Source organism: Arachis stenosperma, chromosome 6 (genome assembly GCF_014773155.1).
Source record: "Arachis stenosperma cultivar V10309 chromosome 6, arast.V10309.gnm1.PFL2, whole genome shotgun sequence".
NCBI lineage: Eukaryota > Viridiplantae > Streptophyta > Magnoliopsida > Fabales > Fabaceae > Arachis > Arachis stenosperma.
The window spans coordinates 131,800,881-131,821,469 of NC_080382.1; the positions used below are offsets into that span (position 1 = coordinate 131,800,881).

A 20,589-nucleotide genomic window follows, 5' to 3' on the forward strand; every position below is an offset into this window, starting at 1 on the left:
CGGATGAGCTCGCCCCCGAAATATTCACCAGTGAGGGTGATGGATATGGATCATGTTTATGATCAAGTTTATAACGAGTATAACTCGAGTTGGGGATGCGCGACAGAGGGACAGTTGATGAGCGGATAATTTGTATGCTTTTTGGCATTGTTTTTAGTATGTTTTTGATATGATCTAGTTAGTTTTTAGTATATTTTTATTAGTTTTTAGTTAAAATTCACTTTTCTGGACTTTACTATGAGTTTGTGTGTTTTTCTGTGATTTCAGGTATTTTCTGGCTGAAATTGAGGGACCTGAGCAAAAATCTGATCCAGAGACTCAAAAGGACTGCAGATGCTGTTGGATTCTGACCTCCCTGCACTCGAAGCGGATTTTCTGGAGCTACAGAAGCCCAATTGGCGCGCTCTCAACGGCGTTGGAAAGTAGACATCCTGGGCTTTCCAGCAATATATAATAGTCCATACTTTGCCCAAGATTTGATGGCCCAAACCGGCGTTCAAAGTCACCTACAGAAATTCCAGCGTTAAACGCCGGAACTGGCATAAAACTTGGAGTTAAACGCCCAAACTGGCACCAAAACGGGAGTTAAACGCCAGGAAGAGTCTCTACACGAAAAATGCTTCATTGCTCAGCCCAAGCACACACCAAGTGGGCCCGGAAGTGGATTTTTATGTCATTTACTCATCTTTGTACACCTTAGGCTACTAGTTTCTATAAGTAGGACCTTTTACTATTGTATTTGACATCGAGGAATCTTTGGATTATTTTAGATCCTCTGATCATTGGGAGGCTGGCCTCACGGCCATGCCTAGACCTTGTTCTTATGTATTTTCAACGGTGGAGTTTCTACACACCATAGATTAAGGTGTGGAGCTCTGCTGTACCTCGAGTATTAATGCAATTACTATTGTTCTTCCATTCAATTCCGCTTGTTCTTTATCCAAGATATCACTTGTTCTTCAACATGATGAAGGTGATGATTGACGCCCATCACCATTCTCACCCATGAACAAGGTGACTGACAACCATTCTTGTTCTACAAGCATCTGAGGCTTAGTGAATATCTCTTGGATTCTTCGGAATCTTCGTGGTATAGGCAGGACCTGATGGCGGCATTCAAGAGAATCCGGAAGGTCTAAACCTTGTCTGTGGTATTCTGAGTAGGATTCAATGATTGAATGACTGTGACGTGCTTCAAACCTGTAACCTACTGGGCGTTAGTGACAGACGCAAAAGAGTTATTCTATTCCGGTAGGGGAGGGAACCAAACCGGTGATTGGCAGCACTGTGACAGAGTGTGTGCATTAGCTTTCACTGCGCGGATGGGAGGTAGCTGCTGACAACAGTGAAACCTTACACGAGCTTGCCATGGAAAGGAGTAAGAAAGGATTGGATGAAGGCTGTAGGAAAGCAGAGGGACGGAAGGGAAGGCATCTTCATACGCTTGTCTGAAGCTCTTACACCAATGATATACATAAGTATCACTATCTTTATCTTCTATGTTATTTTCGTTCATCATCATATACATTTGAGTTTGCCTGACTAAGATTTACAAGATGACCATAGCTTGCTTCAATACTAACAATCTTCGTGGGATCGACCCTTACTCACGTAAGGTTTATTACTTGGACGACCCAGTGCACTTGCTGGTTAGTTGTGCGAAGTTGTGTAATGCCATGGAATTGAACCACCAAGTTTTTGGAGTTCATGACCAGGGATTATGAGAGTTGTGAAAAGTATTGTTCACAATTTCGCGCACCAAGTTTTTGGCGCCGTTGCCGGGGATTGTTCAAGTTTTGAGCAAGCTTTTGGTAACATCAGTGCCAAGATCCGGCAACAACATCAAGTTCTTGGTGTTATTGCCCGGGATTGTTTAGGCTGGACAACTGACGGTTCATCTTGTTGCTTAGATTAGGTATTAATTTTTTTTCGAAATTCTTGAAGATGAATTCTAGAGTTTCATGATGATTTGTTGAAATCTGGCTGGCTGAGAAGCCATGTCTAATCTGATTGGACCGAGGTTTCAACTTATCACCACAAGAGCTTGTTGATTCTCATCAATTTTGCTCTTGGAGCAGTGATCTGCTAAGATTTGGCTGACCTTTGGTCATGTCTAGTGTTTTGGACCGAAGCTTTCTTTGAAAGCTTGGCTGGCTGTGAAGCCATGTCTAATTCCTGGACCGGAGTCTTAGACTAGCATTGCACTGATTCCTGGAATTCTCATTAAGAATTTTGATACCTTTTCCTACTTAATTTTCGAAAACACAAAAAAATTTACAAAACCAAAAGACCAAAAATATTTGATGTTTCTTGCATAAGTTTAGTGTCTCATCCTAAGTTTGGTGTCAAATGCATGTTTTTGTTATAATTTTCGAATCCATGCATATATTTCTTTGTTTTGATCTTTGAATTCTATTGACTTGAAGTATTTTGTGTGTCTCATATGCATTCTCATATTGTTAGTGTCAGTAGTATACAAACTGCTAAGTTTGGTGTCTTGCATGCATTGTTATTTGATTCATTTTGCATTTTGATTATTAAAAATCCAAAAAATATTTTTTAATTTGTGTCTTTTCAAGTCAATGATACAAAGAATTGAAGATTCAGAACATACTGCAGAGGAATTACACAGAAAAAGCTGAGCATTCAAAAATGCCCAGTAAAGAAGGCAGACTGGCGTTTAAACGCCAGCCAGGGCACCTGGTTGGGCGTTTAACGCCCAAAGAGGTAGCATTTTGGGCGTTAAACGCCAGAATGTATACCATTCTGGGCGTTTAACGCCAGGATGGCAAAGGGGGAAGATTTTGTTTTCAAAATCAATTTTTTTCAAGTTTTCAAAGTTTTTCAACATCAAATCTTTTTCAAATCATATCCTTTCAATCAAATGTTTTCAAAATCAATTTCTTTCCTTTTTCAAAGATACTTACTAACAATTAATGATTTGATTGAACATTTTTTGCCTTTTCTATTGAGGAAGGTTTTATGTTTGAATCATATCTTTTCTTGTTAGGCAAGTCATTAATTTTTAAAATCAATCTTTTTTTAAAAAAAAAATTGTTTTCAAATCATATCTTTTAAAATTGTTTTCAAATCATATCTTTTCAATCATATCTTTTTAAAACCATAATTTTTCAATCACATCTTTTTCAAAATAAGTTTTCAATCATATCTTTTTGATTTCTAATTTCAAATCTTTTTCAAAAATCACTTGATTCTTTTTCTATTCTTAGTTTTTGAGAATCAATTAGTGTTTTTCAAAATGTTTTCAAAATCTTTTACTTAATTTTCGAAAATTACTTCCCTTCTTCTCACATCCTTCTATTTTTGGACTAACACTATTCCTTAATGCAAAATTCGAACTCCATCTTCTTTGATAAGTTCGAATTTTCTACCTCTGTCTTCCATTTTTCTTCCTCTGACACCTCAAGGAATCTCTATACTGTGACATAGAGGATTCCATATTTTCTTGTTCTCTTCTCTTTCATATGAGCAGGAACAAAGACAAAGGCATTCTTGTTGAAGCTGACCCTGAACCTGAAAGGACCTTGAAGAGAAAGCTAAGAGAAGCCAAAATACAACTCTCTTTAAAGGACCTGACCGAATTCTTCAAAGAAGAAGAACACATGGCAGCCGAAAACAACAACAAAGCCAACAATGCAAGGAAGGTGCTGGGTGACTTTACTGCACCTACTCCCAACTTCTATGGGAGAAGCATCTCTATCCCTGCCATTGGAGCAAACAACTTTGAGCTTAAGCCTCAATTAGTTCCTCTAATGCAACAGAATTGCAAGTTCCATGGACTTCCAATGGAAGATCCCCATCAGTTCTTAGCTGAATTCTTGCAAATCTGTGACACAGTCAAGACTAATGGGATTGACCCTAAGGTCTACAGACTGATGCTATTCCCTTTTGCTGTAAGAGACAGAGCTAGAATATGGTTGGACTCTCAACCTAAAGAAAGCCTGGACTCTTGGGAAAAGCTAGTCAATGCCTTCTTGGCAAAGTTCTTTCCACCTCAAAAATTGAGTAAGCTTAGAGTGGAAGTCCAAACCTTCAGATAGAAGGATGGTGAATCCCTCTATGAAGCTTGGGAAAGATACAAACAATTAATCAGAAAATGTCCCTCTGACATGCTTTCTGAATGGAGCATCATAGGTATTTTCTATGATGGTCTCTCTGAACTATCCAAGATGTCTTTGGATAGCTCTGTTGAAGGATGCTTCATCTGAAGAAGAAGCTTATGATCCTGAAAACCCTTCAATGGAAGAAGTGAATTACCTAGGAGAACCCTATGGAAACACCTATAATTCTTCATGGAGAAATCACCCAAATTTCTCATGGAAGAATCAAGAGAAACCTCAACAAGGTTTCAACAACAATAATGGTGGAAGAAATAGGTTTAGCAATAACAAGCCTTTCCCATCATCTTCTCAGCAACAGACAGAGAGTTCTAAGCAGAGTACTTCTGACTTAGCAACAATGGTCTCTGATCTAATCAAGACCACTCAAAGTTTCATGAATGAAACAAGGTCCTCCATTAGGAATTTGGAAGGACAAGTGGGACAGCTGAGCAAGAAAATTACTGAACTCCCTCCTAGCACTCTCCCAAGTAATACAGAAGAAAATCCAAAAGAAGAGTGCAAAGCCATAGACATGGCCGAATATGGAGAGGAAAGAGAGGAGGAGGATGCCACTGAGGAAGACCTCAGTGGGCGTGTACCAATCTCCTCTGAGTTCCAATGGGAATCTGAGGCTCAAAATGAGACCATAGAGATTCCATTGGACTTACTTCTGCCATTCATGAGCTCTGATGAGTATTCAATTTGTATGCTTTTTGGCATTGTTTTTAGTATGTTTTTGATATGATCTAGTTAGTTTTTAGTATATTTTTATTAGTTTTTAGTTAAAATTCACTTTTCTGGACTTTACTATGAGTTTGTGTGTTTTTCTGTGATTTCAGGTATTTTCTGGCTGAAATTGAGGGACCTGAGCAAAAATCTGATCCAGAGACTCAAAAGGACTGCAGATGCTGTTGGATTCTGACCTCCCTGCACTCGAAGCGGATTTTCTGGAGCTACAGAAGCCCAATTGGCGCGCTCTCAACGGCGTTGGAAAGTAGACATCCTGGGCTTTCCAGCAATATATAATAGTCCATACTTTGCCCAAGATTTGATGGCCCAAACCGGCGTTCAAAGTCACCTACAGAAATTCCAGCGTTAAACGCCGGAACTGGCATAAAACTTGGAGTTAAACGCCCAAACTGGCACCAAAACGGGAGTTAAACGCCAGGAAGAGTCTCTACACGAAAAATGCTTCATTGCTCAGCCCAAGCACACACCAAGTGGGCCCGGAAGTGGATTTTTATGTCATTTACTCATCTTTGTACACCTTAGGCTACTAGTTTCTATAAGTAGGACCTTTTACTATTGTATTTGACATCGAGGAATCTTTGGATTATTTTAGATCCTCTGATCATTGGGAGGCTGGCCTCACGGCCATGCCTAGACCTTGTTCTTATGTATTTTCAACGGTGGAGTTTCTACACACCATAGATTAAGGTGTGGAGCTCTGCTGTACCTCGAGTATTAATGCAATTACTATTGTTCTTCCATTCAATTCCGCTTGTTCTTTATCCAAGATATCACTTGTTCTTCAACATGATGAAGGTGATGATTGACGCCCATCACCATTCTCACCCATGAACAAGGTGACTGACAACCATTCTTGTTCTACAAGCATCTGAGGCTTAGTGAATATCTCTTGGATTCTTCGGAATCTTCGTGGTATAGGCAGGACCTGATGGCGGCATTCAAGAGAATCCGGAAGGTCTAAACCTTGTCTGTGGTATTCTGAGTAGGATTCAATGATTGAATGACTGTGACGTGCTTCAAACCTGTAACCTACTGGGCGTTAGTGACAGACGCAAAAGAGTTATTCTATTCCGGTAGGGGAGGGAACCAAACCGGTGATTGGCAGCACTGTGACAGAGTGTGTGCATTAGCTTTCACTGCGCGGATGGGAGGTAGCTGCTGACAACAGTGAAACCTTACACGAGCTTGCCATGGAAAGGAGTAAGAAAGGATTGGATGAAGGCTGTAGGAAAGCAGAGGGACGGAAGGGAAGGCATCTTCATACGCTTGTCTGAAGCTCTTACACCAATGATATACATAAGTATCACTATCTTTATCTTCTATGTTATTTTCGTTCATCATCATATACATTTGAGTTTGCCTGACTAAGATTTACAAGATGACCATAGCTTGCTTCAATACTAACAATCTCCGTGGGATCGACCCTTACTCACGTAAGGTTTATTACTTGGACGACCCAGTGCACTTGCTGGTTAGTTGTGCGAAGTTGTGTAATGCCATGGAATTGAACCACCAAGTTTTTGGAGTTCATGACCAGGGATTATGAGAGTTGTGAAAAGTATTGTTCACAATTTCGCGCACCAACAGTCCAATGGTTAGCGACCAGGACTTGTCGGGTTGGCTCTATAACCGACAAGATGATATCATCAGCCACTAGGGACAGGCATTCATCATATGCATACTATGTGAATTGTTTGAGATTGCCTATTTGACTGCATATTACTTGCTAATTGTCTAAATGTCTTAACTGCTCCTATTTGTATATTCTTTGCCTGATATAACTGTGTTTGCTATACTATACTCCTGCTGGTGGTTGGGAGGTTTGAAGGAATTGGAAAGGGAAGTATTAGTTAGACTGAAGAATCTTTAGCCAGATGCCCTTATATGGTTTAGCTTGTTTATAAGCTTTGAATTATCTAGAGGAAGTTCTAGGATTGCCTTTGGCTTTCCTCTTTTATTATGTATTATATATGTGGAAGCTGTTACCATGCTGGGGACCTCTGGTTCTCACCCATGCGGATTTTGTGGTTTTCAGATGCAGGACGTGAGGTTTCCCGTTGAAGCATGCTGGAGACTTCTAGATTTGCGAAGATCCTTTGTTCTCGGGACTATGTTTTTGGTTTATATGTTTTGCTTAGATACTTTTATCTCCATTAAATAATACAAACTGTGATGACTCCTCTTATGGGAGATTTTGGAGAATAGGTTTTATGTATTTGTGTCCCTTTGGGTTTCCTTTGGGGTTTTCCTTATTTTATCATATGTATATATTGTTATGCTCGGACCGGTTATCTTCGCAGCCGGATCTTGAGTCTTGATATTCCTGTTTTTGACACTCCTTTGTATATATATAATCTCGCGTTGGTTTATCCTTGTTCGTTACGTTATCGATCGGAGTGTTGCACTTTCGAGTTGCGATTTTTGTTTACCCCTTTTTCTACAAAGGCTCCTAGTTATAATCAATCATTCATACTACTATACGTACTAAATTTTTATTTTAGAGGTCGTAATACCTTGCCATCCCTGAATTATGACTTAAGCATAAGACTCTGTATGGTAGGGTGTTACATGTGAGATGCCCAGCGGTTTAGAGTATGCGGTGAATCTCCGTCAACGGCATTGTGATTGTGGTGAGTTTCAGACATATCGAATTCCTTGTCTCCATGTCTTTGCGTGTTGTACGAACCAACGACTTGATTGGCAACAATATGTTCATGATGTATATAGGATGGAGGAGATTAAAAAGGTGTATAGAGCAAAGTTTAAGCCATTAGGGAACCCAGCAACATGGCCTGTGTATCAAGGACCAAGGCACATACCTAATCCGTACTTAAAGCGAGTATCCAAAGGACGTCCCAAAATAACTCGCTTCTTGAATGAAATGGATATGCGTGATATGCGTGGTTCTAGGCGTTGCAGGCTTTGTGGAGGCCAGGGTCACAGTCGAAGTAGATACCCTCATCGTGCAGGGTCAAGTGCTAGTGGTGGTGCTCATAATTCTTAGAATTTTCGGCATTGATTTGCTTCTTATCTTGGATTATGTACTACATTATGAATTAAATTAAAATAAACTACTCTAGTCTTCTTACTACAATAGCAGTCTTACAACAATAGGTGAACAACAAATATAAAGATTACTTGCTAAATGTACTTTCACAAATTTAGTACATTTTTTACTGCCTTTTTTATTGTGGAAGGGTTATATCTACCTGCGCTCCTACGTGTTGGGTCAATCCTCAAGTTATACCCCTTACTTTGTACATCAATAGTGTGGAAACTTCTCGCATCTTCCACCCCGTCTATATCTTCCGCCGCAGCTGTATGACATGAACAACCAAAAGAATAAATACACTAATCAAGTATTAGGATTCATTAACAATAATAAATACACTAATATTAAATACACTATTACCATCACTATCATCTTCACTGTCGTCCTCACCATCACTATCAACCACAGTCATTGGTGCTTGCACTTGAGAAAAATTAACAGCATTACTATGACCAATCCCTCTAGCAACACTCTGGATTGAGTCAACAGACCTTCTAGACCCCGAGCATGGAGAGGGACTGCGACGTCTTAGTCTCGAATCCACAGATGACCGACCCGGAGCAATTTGAGGCGATTGTTGGCTATGCTGTGGTGCCTGCTCGTTAACTGTCGGAGGTTGAGACTGGGATTGCTGCACTTGTAGCTGAGGGTCAAAGAACAAGTCATTTACCCATTGAGATGTCTCTGTTTCAGCCACTCATTGATATAGCTGGCGGTTTGATGATTGTGCAACTGTGTCTACATGCTGTGACATGAAAGGTCGATAATATCCCTGGTAGGGCGGCATGTGTAATGAGTGTGAGTCAGGGAATAACTGACTGAAGAATGATGGTCCAGGCTCAGGGTTTGGCTGTGTGTACGGGTACTGGTGTGGAAAGGAAGTTGGCAGTTGGTATGGGTGTATGATGGGCTGTGGCTGCGGGTGTGGCTGTGGTTGTGGCTGTGGCTGTGGTTGTGGCTGTGGCTGTGGAACATAACCAGTCAATCGCAGGTGAGCCCCATATGCTTCTGTATACCATTGCATATACCGATCAGATGCTTGATAGTGTAGTGCAGGATCACCAACCAGAACGGAACTCAAACGGTTTGTCCATCTCATAATGTATTCAGAATGTTCAACTGTCCAATCTTTGTTCTTTGGTCCAGTGAGAACCACCTTGTGAGATTCTGCAAGACGAGTAGTGATGACAAGTCATCATATACCTATTTTTCTATGCTTTTTCATACAAGAAATTGATAAATTGTGCTTAAATATTGAAGGCTTTTATACTTAATTGGTATATTTCCTTGATCTTTTAATTTTATAAATCTTGTAGGAAATAAGAAGAAAAAGAAGCAAAAAAGCACAAAAAAGGAGAAAAAAAGAGCTTTGGGACACACTTTGAAGTTGGAGCACACTTTGGAGCCTTAGGCCACGCTTTTAAAAGTGTGGCCCATGACCAAATCAAAGAAGAAAGCAACCAGCACGCACACTGCCCTGCCCTTGCCAAGAGCAGGGCAACATCGTGATGCAAAGTGAGGTTGGAAGCAAAATTTCGCTAAGTTAAAATCTGGGTGTTCACAGCATGACCATGCCTACTTCAAAGGGCTATAACTTGAGCTACAGACGTCCAATTGATGTGTTTTCAGTTGCGTTGGAAAGCTGATATTCAGAGCTTTCCAACGATATATAGCAATCCATATTTGGCGCACAATTGAGGCATGAGTGAAAGGCATCTTTAAGGGCCAAAAATAAGCAAAAATAAACCAAAGTGCTTCCACCAAGGTTCGAAGCTGGAACCTCACTCCAAAGCAAGTAGCGCTCATTTTTCTGCTCTGCCCTCTTGGAGAGCAGGGCAATGTCGTGCTCTCTTCATGAAGAATCAAGGAAAATTGCTCCCCCAAATGCTTTCACCAAGGTTCGAACACAAGACCTCCAAGGAAGCCAAGCCTTATGCGTGAATTAGGTGCCAAGGAAACCAAGGAAAAATTGCAGCAACTTCCTCCACCAAGATTCGAACTTGGGACCTCACCCAATAACAAGGAAAGCGCTGCCCACAAGGAGGGCAGAGCAACATTCCTTGGTGCATAGCACCCACAATTTGGCACGGCCAGGAGCTTGGGCGCACATCCTTGGCGCATCACAGCACGGGCAAGGAGGCAAGGCTTGGTGCATCATGGCAACACAGGGCAGGGCAGCATCCTGAAGGTCTCTCCCAAAATTTGGCACGCTAGTTGGATCCTTACACAAGGCTTCCCTGCTCTGCCCTCCACAAGGGCAGGGCAGCCTCCTGAGAGCAACATGGGCCAAAATTCAACCAAAATTTCATTTAAATTCAATTTCTCTCCAAATTGAATCAAGGCCAACCAAACCCATTTCTCCTCAAATCCAAAGCAAGCAAAGCCCACATCATCACTCAAAGGCACATGGATCAATTAAATTAGGATTTTCATTTTTGTAATTTGTTTTAATTTCAATTTCATTTTATTTTGTAAAGCCTATATAAGGCATCATTTCCATCTTTGTAAAAGGGGGAGCTCCATTAGAAAAAGGCTAGCTCCACTAGGGAGCATTAGGATTTGAGATCTCTCTCTTAGTTTTCCTTCCTGTTCTAAATCTTGGATTGAGATTGGAGAAATTCTGTTTCAATTTCTATCTGAGATCTCTCTGTTTTTATTTTGCTGCATAATTCAAGGAATTGTGATTTGAATCAAGGCTCTCTTTGCTGCTTCCATTTTTCTTTCTTCTTCAATCTATTTGCTGTTGGATCAAGGAAGGGAGTGAGATCTAGACTTGTTTTCTAGTCTCCTTGATTCCTTGAGATCTTCAATTTTATTTTGCAATTGAGTTGAGTTCTTGGCTGCTCTTCTGTTTTTACTGTTCCATTGGCTTTCAATTTACTTTCAAGCAATTTAATTCTTCTGCACTTGTTCTTTAGTTTACATTTCTGTTTATGATCCCAAATTACTTTGCTGCAAGTTAATCTCCCTGCAATTGTTCTACGCTTTGCTTTACTGCTCTCTTTAATTTCCAGCACCCAACCCCCTTTACTTTTCATGCAATTTACATTTCTTGCAATTTAAGTTTCAGTTATTTTACTTTCTTGTTATTTAAGTTACTTGCAATTTTACTTTCTGCAACTTTAAATTTCCTGTCATTTACAATTCTGTTGGCTACATTTCATCCAATATCCCTTCAATGTTAGCTTGACTAAACTAATCACCCACTAAAGTTGCTTGATCCATCAATCCCTGTGGGATCGACCTCACTCTAAGTGAGTTATTACTACTTGATGCGACCCGGTATACTTGCCGGTTGGATTTGTGTGTTAGAAATTCATTTTTCCACAAAAACACCATCAAGTTTTTGGCGCCGTTGCCGGGGATTGATTAGATCAACAATGATTAAGTGGGTGAGAAGTCTAGATCAAGCATTTTTTTGTTTTTGTTCTCTGTTTTAAATTGATAGCAAGGTGTTTGAGCTATTGCCTCACTAAGAAATTCTTCCTCTGTGACATGAATTTCAAACTTCATTGATGTTTATAAAATACAAATGGAGTTCAACTCATCTTATGGTCAAACAAAATTTTATGGGATATCACCCACCATCACCAATCTCTAATGGTGGTTGGGAATATCACCAAGAAAATACAAATTCTAAGCACTCCAATCCATGGAGATTTGCTTCACAGACACAAGATGAGCAAGAAAACCATATGGGATATTTCCCTCCACCACAAAATGATGCAAGTCATAATTCCAATGGTGGCTGGGAAAGGAATTCTAATGCTCCATATGATATTCATCCAAAGAAATCATCACTTGACCATGCTTCAACAAAAAGCACCTTTCAAAACTTACCACTCACACAAACTTCCAATAGCCAAAGAATCTCAAAGCTTGAGTCCATGCTCAAAAGATTTGCGGAGGAGAAAGAGAAGTACCAGAAAGAACAAGAGAACTCCCTCAAAAATATGGAAGTGCAGTTAGGCCAATTGTCGAAAGCATGGAAGGAGAAAATGGAAAAACAAAAACAAAAGGTCCCTGTGTCAAGTGAAATTGCAATGAAGGATGAGGGACATGAGCCAAGGATTTTATATTCACAAATGCTACTTGAGGTGACAAAGGAACATGAACATTTACAACCCTCACAAACTTCCCTTGAATCTGTGATCGAAAAATATGAAGAGGAGATGAAGAAATCTTGGGAAGAACAACAAACCTCCGCCATAAAAGAACTATTAAGTCAAATGTTGGGTGCAAAGAAAGGAGTGGAGGAGCAAGAAAGTGAGGAAGTCATTCCAGAAAATTTAAACTCAAGTGAAGCAGAGAAGTACATAGAAGAAAAGCTCATGGAACCACCAATTCAAAAAGCTCTGGATGAATACGAAACTCCAATAATCACACAGCAACCAAGTCTTGAATCCAAAAGAGTGAAGGCAACTAGCAAGAACACCAATTCTGTCCCTACTCCAGCAAGCAAGATCAATCAAGCCATTTGCAAAAGGAAGCTTGCTGAGAAGAGGCCAAGAGAAGGGACAATAGCTGAAACTTTTCCCCCTTTGAGGTCATACCTCCTAACAAACTGGAAGAAGAGGAAGAAAGTAAAGAACAACATGTCAAGCTAATGACACTAAAAGAGCACTTGTTGGGAGGTAACCCAACCGTAGGTATAATTTCTCTTCTCTGCTTTGTTTTCTTTCTTTGCTTTGTTTAAATTCAATAAATTGGCATATGGTTACATTCTAAGTTTGGTGTTGCCTTGCAACAAATTGTTTTCAACTCTTTTGGATGATTGCATCAATTCTACATGAAAGTGTCACACTAAGATTCTAAGTTTGGTGTGCCACTTATTTTTCTATGCAACTCATCCAGCAATATCACTTGTCTGCATAATCATATTGCCTTTGCATTGTTATTTTTCTTTTGTTTTGATAGTTCGTTTGCATTCTCTTTGTTTTAGTCACCTTTTTTATTTTTTTGTTTTCTTTTATTAATTGTTTTTGTTAATACATCACCAAGAGATCCTTATTCATGACAAATCTTGGCTTGGTGATTGTATTCAACAAATAATAGTTTCTTTTGTTTAGCTTTAGTTCAAATAAATTGACATATGGTTGCATTCTAAGTTTGGTGTTGCTATGCAACAAAATTTGGTTCTAATTCTTACAAGATACTTGCATTAATTCCAAGTGAAAGTGTCACACTAAGTTTGGTGTGCCACTTATCTTTTATGCAATGTATTGTGCACACCTTCTTATCTATGCAATCAAAATGTCTCTGTCTCTTGTGCCTTGATTGTTATCTTTAATTTTGCTTGCTTAAAACACATGTGCTACTAACATATCATTGTGTAAGACATTCATGATCCATCTTAGCCCCATAGCCATTGTTCTAATTGTTGCTTGAGGATAAGCAAGCATTCTGAGTTGGTATGGGAAGGAGAAGAATGGGAGGAAAATGACAACAATAGTGAAGATAAACTACAAGGTTGTAGAGTTCCTTTTCTTCTCATTTGTTTCCAGCACTTAAATTTCAGGATTGTCTTTATCTTCTCTGTTTACATGTGTGTATGAATAAAGCATAGCGTGAATCTTGATTTAAAACATGGTGCTGTGACATTATAACTACCAACTTGAATCCTGTGAGTTCAAAAGCAGTAAATCATCATGATCATAAACAAACAAGGAATTAAAGAAGAATTTAGCATGTGCAAACAAGTATTGGAAAGCTAGTATGATTGATTGTTGCTCAATTGCATTGGATTTTATTTAATTGAAGTTTTTCATCTAGTACATTTTGTGAAATCTTTTGAAATCATGAAAACCTTGAAGAAGCAAATACAATTAAAGCAAGAAAAGAAAAAGGGAAAGAATGAGAAAGCTAAAGGCTCTGAGTACCAATGGCAATTTATTTGCTAAGTGCTTGTGGTGTTTATGTATCAAGCCAAATGCTTGAAAACAAAACACTTAGAAGTCAAGGCTAGGCTCAAGTGCAAAAGCACTCCCTCAAAGCTCAAGGTTCTGAGCATCAATGATTAGAGAGTCAAAAAAAAATATGATGAGCTTAATGAAGTCCTCTAATTAAATGGTTGTGGTGCTTATGTATCAAGTGGTAATACTTGAAAACAAAGCATTTAGAAGTCGTAGCTTTGTTATTAACTCATGGGGCAAAGCACCCAAAAGGAGAAGCTAAAAAAAAAAAAGAAGAAGAAAAAAAAATTCAAAAGCTTGTTTCAAGGAAGAATCATAAGAAAAAGATTTCATAAAATGAGCTAGATAGAAGCATCAATCATTTACATCTCTTTTGTGATTGTAGCATGCATAGAAAACTAGCTTCCCTTGAACATTGAGATGCTATTCTTCTTACCTTGGGTTGTCAATCTTTATTGCATGATTCTTTTCTTGCTTGGGGACAAGCAAGGTTTAAGTTTGGTGTTGTGATGACAAGTCATCATATACCTATTTTTCTATGCTTTTTCATACAAGAAATTGATAAATTGTGCTTAAATATTGAAGGCTTTTATACTTAATTGGTATATTTCCTTGATCTTTTAATTTTATAAATCTTGTAGGAAATAAGAAGAAAAAGAAGCAAAAAAGCACAAAAAAGGAGAAAAAAAGAGCTTTGGGACACACTTTGAAGTTGGAGCACACTTTGGAGCCTTAGGCCACGCTTTTAAAAGCGTGGCCCATGACCAAATCAAAGAAGAAAGCAACCAGCACGCACACTGCCCTGCCCTTGCCAAGAGCAGGGCAATATCGTGATGCAAAGTGAGGTTGGAAGCAAAATTTCGCTAAGTTAAAATCTGGGCATTCACAGCATGACCATGCCTACTTCAAAGGGCTATAACTTGAGCTACAGACGTCCAATTGATGTGCTTCCAGTTGCGTTGGAAAGCTGACATTCAGAGCTTTCCAACGATATATAGCAATCCATATTTGGTGCACAATTGAGGCATGAGTGAAAGGCATCTTTAAGGGCCAAAAATAAGCGAAAATAAACCAAAGTGCTTCCACCAAGGTTCGAAGCTGGAACCTCACTCCAAAGCAAGTAGCGCTCATTTTTCTGCTCTGCCCTCTTGGAGAGCAGGGCAATGTCGTGCTCTCTTCATGAAGAATCAAGGAAAATTTCTCCCCCAAATGCTTTCACCAAGGTTCGAACCCAAGACCTCCAAGGAAGCCAAGCCTTATGCGTGAATTAGGTGCCAAGGAAACCAAGGAAAAATTGCAGCAACTTCCTCCACCAAGATTCGAACTTGGGACCTCACCCAATAACAAGGAAAGCGCTACCCACAAGGAGGGCAGAGCAACATTCCTTGGTGCATAGCACGCACAATTTGGCACGGCCAGGAGCTTGGGCGCACATCCTTGGCGCATCACAGCACGGGCAGGGAGGCAAGGCTTGGTGCATCATGGCAACATTGCCCTGCCCTCCACAAGGGCAGGGCAGCATCCTGAAGGTCTCTCCCAAAATTTGGCACGCTAGTTGGATCCTTACACAAGGCTTCCCTGCTCTGCCCTCTACAAGGGCAGGGCTGCCTCCTGGGAGCAACATGGGCCAAAATTCAACCAAAATTTCATTTAAATTCAATTCCTCTCCAAATTGAATCAAGGCCAACCAAACCCATTTCTCCTCAAATCCAAAGCAAGTGAAGCCCACATCATCACTCAAAGGCACATGGATCAATTAAATTAGGATTTTCATTTTTGTAATTTGTTTTAATTTCAATTTCATTTTATTTTGTAAAGCCTATATAAGGCATCATTTCCATCTTTGTAAAAGGGGGAGCTCCATTAGAAAAAGGCTAGCTCCACTAGGGAGCATTAGGATTTGAGATCTCTCTCTTAGTTTTCCTTCCTGTTCTAAATCTTGGATTGAGATTGGAGAAATTCTGTTTCAATTTCTATCTGAGATCTCTCTGTTTTTATTTTGCTGCATAATTCAAGGAATTGTGATTTGAATCAAGGCTCTCTTTGCTGCTTCCATTTTTCTTTCTTCTTCAATCTATTTGCTGTTGGATCAAGGAAGGGAGTGAGATCTAGACTTGTTTTCTAGTCTCCTTGATTCCTTGAGATCTTCAATTTTATTTTGCAATTGAGTTGAGTTCTTGGCTGCTCTTCTGTTTTTACTGTTCCATTGGCTTTCAATTTACTTTCAAGCAATTTAATTCTTCTGCACTTGTTCTTTAGTTTACATTTCTGTTTATGATCCCAAATTACTTTGCTGCAAGTTAATCTCCCTGCAATTGTTCTACGCTTTGCTTTACTGCTCTCTTTAATTTCCAGCACCCAACCCCCTTTACTTTTCATGCAATTTACATTTCTTGCAATTTAAGTTTCAGTTATTTTACTTTCTTGTTATTTAAGTTACTTGCAATTTTACTTTCTGCAACTTTAAATTTCCTGTCATTTACAATTCTGTTGGCTACATTTCATCCAATATCCCTTCAATGTTAGCTTGACTAAACTAATCACCCACTAAAGTTGCTTGATCCATCAATCCCTGTGGGATCGACCTCACTCTAAGTGAGTTATTACTACTTGATGCGACCCGGTATACTTGCCGGTTGGATTTGTGTGTTAGAAATTCATTTTTCCACAAAAACACTATCAAGTAGCTTCTCCAGGAACTTCCTGCACCAGACCGAATTGCCTCATCACCCGGTCGGATGCATGCCACTCAATGCATTCAAACGATATTAGTGGCAGAACTGCACTCCATATCAATCGATGCTGCAAAATGTCATTTGGAACTACAATATTTTCTATATGATCAGGACTGTACGGGTTCCACACAAACTGCAAAACATTCCAAAACGACTGCATAAATATAAACACAAATATAATACCAATATTAATAACAACACTGGTAAATACAACAAAACAACTAACCCCATTTGCAGGAATATCATCTAGTAAACGCCTGATGTGAGAAATGGTCCACTTTTGGTATATGTGAAATTGTGAGCGCCAAAACATCCAGCTGAAATAAAATAAATCTCTAACATTCAGAACCAATATATGTTATATAATATAATTAAACAATACATAAGTGATAATATGTTAACATATGAAATAATTTTACCTGCACGCAAGCAGAAAACTAGGATGCGATCGCACCGGTGCTAGGAACGGTAACCGTTCCCAAGCCCATATACAAAGCAGTGCCAATGGGCCATCCACCTCCTTGCAATCGTAATGTGATGCTTGACATAATGCCCTATACAAATGTGCCAGGCAATCGGATCCCTAGCTAAAGCCTTTAATGTCAGAAAAATTTCGGAGCAAAGGCAAGAACTTCCAGTGGATTGTCATTCCTGATTTGTCACAAAATAAATTTGTGCCGAACAACAATAATAAGTTTATCTTGACGTACATTTGTCTATCAAGTGCGGTGTCCAACTGCATGCGCCGCTTTAGAGTGCGGAGCCATGCAAGCTTGACACCACTTCCTTTATGATCAGTGGCAGTAGGTACAATACCAAATTGTGTCATGAATTCATTTTCGAGGCTATTAGTGCTGCTATCCGTAAATCCTGACACTGGCATACCATCTATCGGGAGTCCAAATATCATTGCAACATCCTCTAAGGTTATCGTGCATTCACCGTGTGGAAGATAAAACGTATGAGTCTCTGGACGCCATCACTCGATTAAGGCATTTATAAGTGCATTGTGCAAAACAAGTTTTTCAATTTGAGATATGTGATAGAATCCACTATCTCGTAACTCGATCTTAACTCGGGGATCATATGAATCTTGGTTCAGATGTCTTGATTCTAAATTTCTTGAACTCTGAAACAAATAAAAAATTATAATTAATAATAGCAACAACAACAACAACAACAACAACAACAACAACGACGACAACGACGACGGCAATATTAACAATAATACTAACTATGATAATAATAACAACAACAATAATAACAAATATACAAACATAAAAATAATTACATATGGTGGACGTTCAAGGTATTCAACAATGTGATTTTCAGGACGCGTAATTTCACGAACCATCTTCTATTTGTATTCTTTCTGAAATAAAAAACTATTATATTATATAAATTATATCTAACATATATCCAATATTTCTCTAACATTAAATAAATAAATAAAAGAATATTTAAATAATATTATATATAATATTTTCGGTTATGTTTGAAATAAACAACATACTCCACTTTAACATTTATTCAACATAAATTTAATAATACAATAAAGAAAATATATTTTGAACATTTTAACAATGTATGGCATCAAATCTTATATTTTATATTTTTGTAAATAATATATGTAAACAATATATACTAATATATTATATTAAATATGTTTAACTTATTGTTAAATACAAAAAATATATATTTAAATTTTAACATATGTTCGTATGTATTGTAGTATATATTTAAGTATTTAAATTTTTCTACAAAAATATATAATATATGAAGTATGTTTAAAGTTTAAAGTATCTTAATAATATATTAAGTGCTGTTTTTGTTTACAAATTAAAAATATATTTTAGTATTATCTTAGTCTAACTAAAATTGTGACCCTAACAACTGATACTTGTTTCAATACTATTCTTACTAACAATGAATTAATTAACCCAAATTAATTTTTCAAAACTAATCTAATTTATTTTTTATTTACAGTAAATAAAATAATTTAACTCATTAAAAACATTATTACTAAAAAATGTACTTACTTGGTTATGTTGATGGAGATATAGTAAAATAATAAATCTGAATATGAAGCTCTAGTATGAAGGAAAGAGTTGTTTGAGTTACACAAGAAAGAAGAAGGAATTGTGAGTGTGGGGTGCTCAGGAGAGAGAGGAACGAGAATTGAAAGTGAGAGGAAGAGAGAGAATGTGAGTATGAAGGGGGACCAATGGTATTATGAGATTCACAGGTTGAGGGGGGCCATAGACACGTGTCATGCATGCAGTCAATACAAGGGGGCGGATTGCAGGCACATTACGAACAGGGCATATTGCAGATCCGTCAGGACGGCGCCCCCAGTCTCCTGTATAACTCTGTTTTCTTTCATTTTAATGAAAAACACCATCTCCTCCCCAATTATAAAATAAAAATCCCTCTTTTTAAAACACATTGTTTTTCATTTTAATGAAAAACACCATCTCCTCCCCAATTATAAAATAAAAAATTCCTCTTTTTAAAACACATTGTTTTTTATTTTTTATATATCACAAATATAAATAAACAATTGTATAGCTCTTTCTTGATTCTTAAAATTGTAATAACTTTTAATTCAAAGTGTTATTTAGAGTCATGTTTCTTAAAATTTGTAAATTTTTATTACAAAATTTATTTCATAATATATATATATATATATATATATATATATATATATATATATATATATATATATATATATATATATATATATAGCCGTGGTTTCATTTTCGAGCTGGAGATCTCCCCACACTCCACGCCGGTTCCAGTCCCAGGTGGAGGCTCTCCTCCACGGTGGCATCCCCTCCAGCCTGACTTCTCATCTTCAGGGGTGCATGTGCTCCTGTGTCATTCCGCCGTCAGCCATCCCTTTCACCTTCTCTCTCACGCAACTTACGTTTCCTTTCACCGAATCGCTCACGCAACCTGCCTTCTTGATGGATTTGTTTGAACAAATAATGATTAGTTGGAACCCTAGGAGCTTTGCTTTCTTCTCCTACCTTCGTTTCGTCTGCCCTATGAAACTCTGTGTACGAGCTCTATTTTCTTGGGAGTTTGGTTCGTCACCGTTCATCCAGGTTATTGATTTTCCGTTGGAGTCTCAAATTCAAGAACTTTGATCAATCAATCAGGTGTATCCAAACCTATTTTCCTCTTCATCCTTTTTCTTTTTCTTGATTATGTACATCTTTGTGATCAATTTTGGTATCTGTTTTCTGGTTAACCCAGATTTTATTCTCTAGGGTTTGTAAAATTCCTAATTGTGCAAATTGTGATAATTTTTCATATCTGTTCGACGGTGAAGCCAGATCTTATTGTCTAGGGTTCGTGAATCGTTGTGATCAATTTTGGTATCTGTTCCACGGTTAACCTAGATTTTATTCTCTAGGGTTTGTGAAATTCCTAATTGTGTAAATTGTGAAAATTTTTCATATCTGTTCGACCGTGAAGCCAGATCTTATTGTCTAGGGTTCGTGAAATTCCTAATTTGCAAATTGTGTCTATGTGTCTTGGTTTGTTTCTTGGTTCATGTTCTTGGTTACATTCTTTGGAAGTTGCTGTTAATTTTGAGGATGGTCTATGAATCTATTTCCACTTCTTCATTTTGTTATTTAGATTTTGTTGATATGATTATCATTTCTCCTTTTGCTAGTTGTTGAATTGTTTGTTGCATGTGGTTTGTGTATTTCATCAATTATTGGTATTTTATAATGATTATAAAGATTGTCTTCTTACTTATCTTTTCTTATATTTATTGATTGATCATGGGTTTAGTTTTCTGAATCATTTTGTAGGTATGGGGTTTTTACCTAATCTACTTTCTCCATGGTGATGTGATTGACAGAGTTTTTTCATCAAAGTCAGTTTATAGACCCAGCTTCTCCTATTCAAGTTCTGCATTCCCAATTTCATTCTCTTCTATTCAAGTTTTGCATTTGAATTTTCATTCTCATTCACTAATCTCTTTGAATTGTTTGGGCTAAATGTAG

At 38.1% G+C, this 20,589-nt stretch overlaps 1 non-coding gene across 1 annotated transcript; it reads right to left on the bottom strand.

The window, feature by feature from the left end:
* Positions 1–4,028: 4,028 nt before the first annotated feature.
* LOC130938083 (small nucleolar RNA R71) lies at positions 4,029–4,136 on the bottom strand. Its single transcript, XR_009069264.1, has one exon. It is a non-coding gene; the product is annotated as a small nucleolar RNA R71 (small nucleolar RNA).
* Between the last annotated feature and the right edge of the window lie 16,453 nt (positions 4,137–20,589).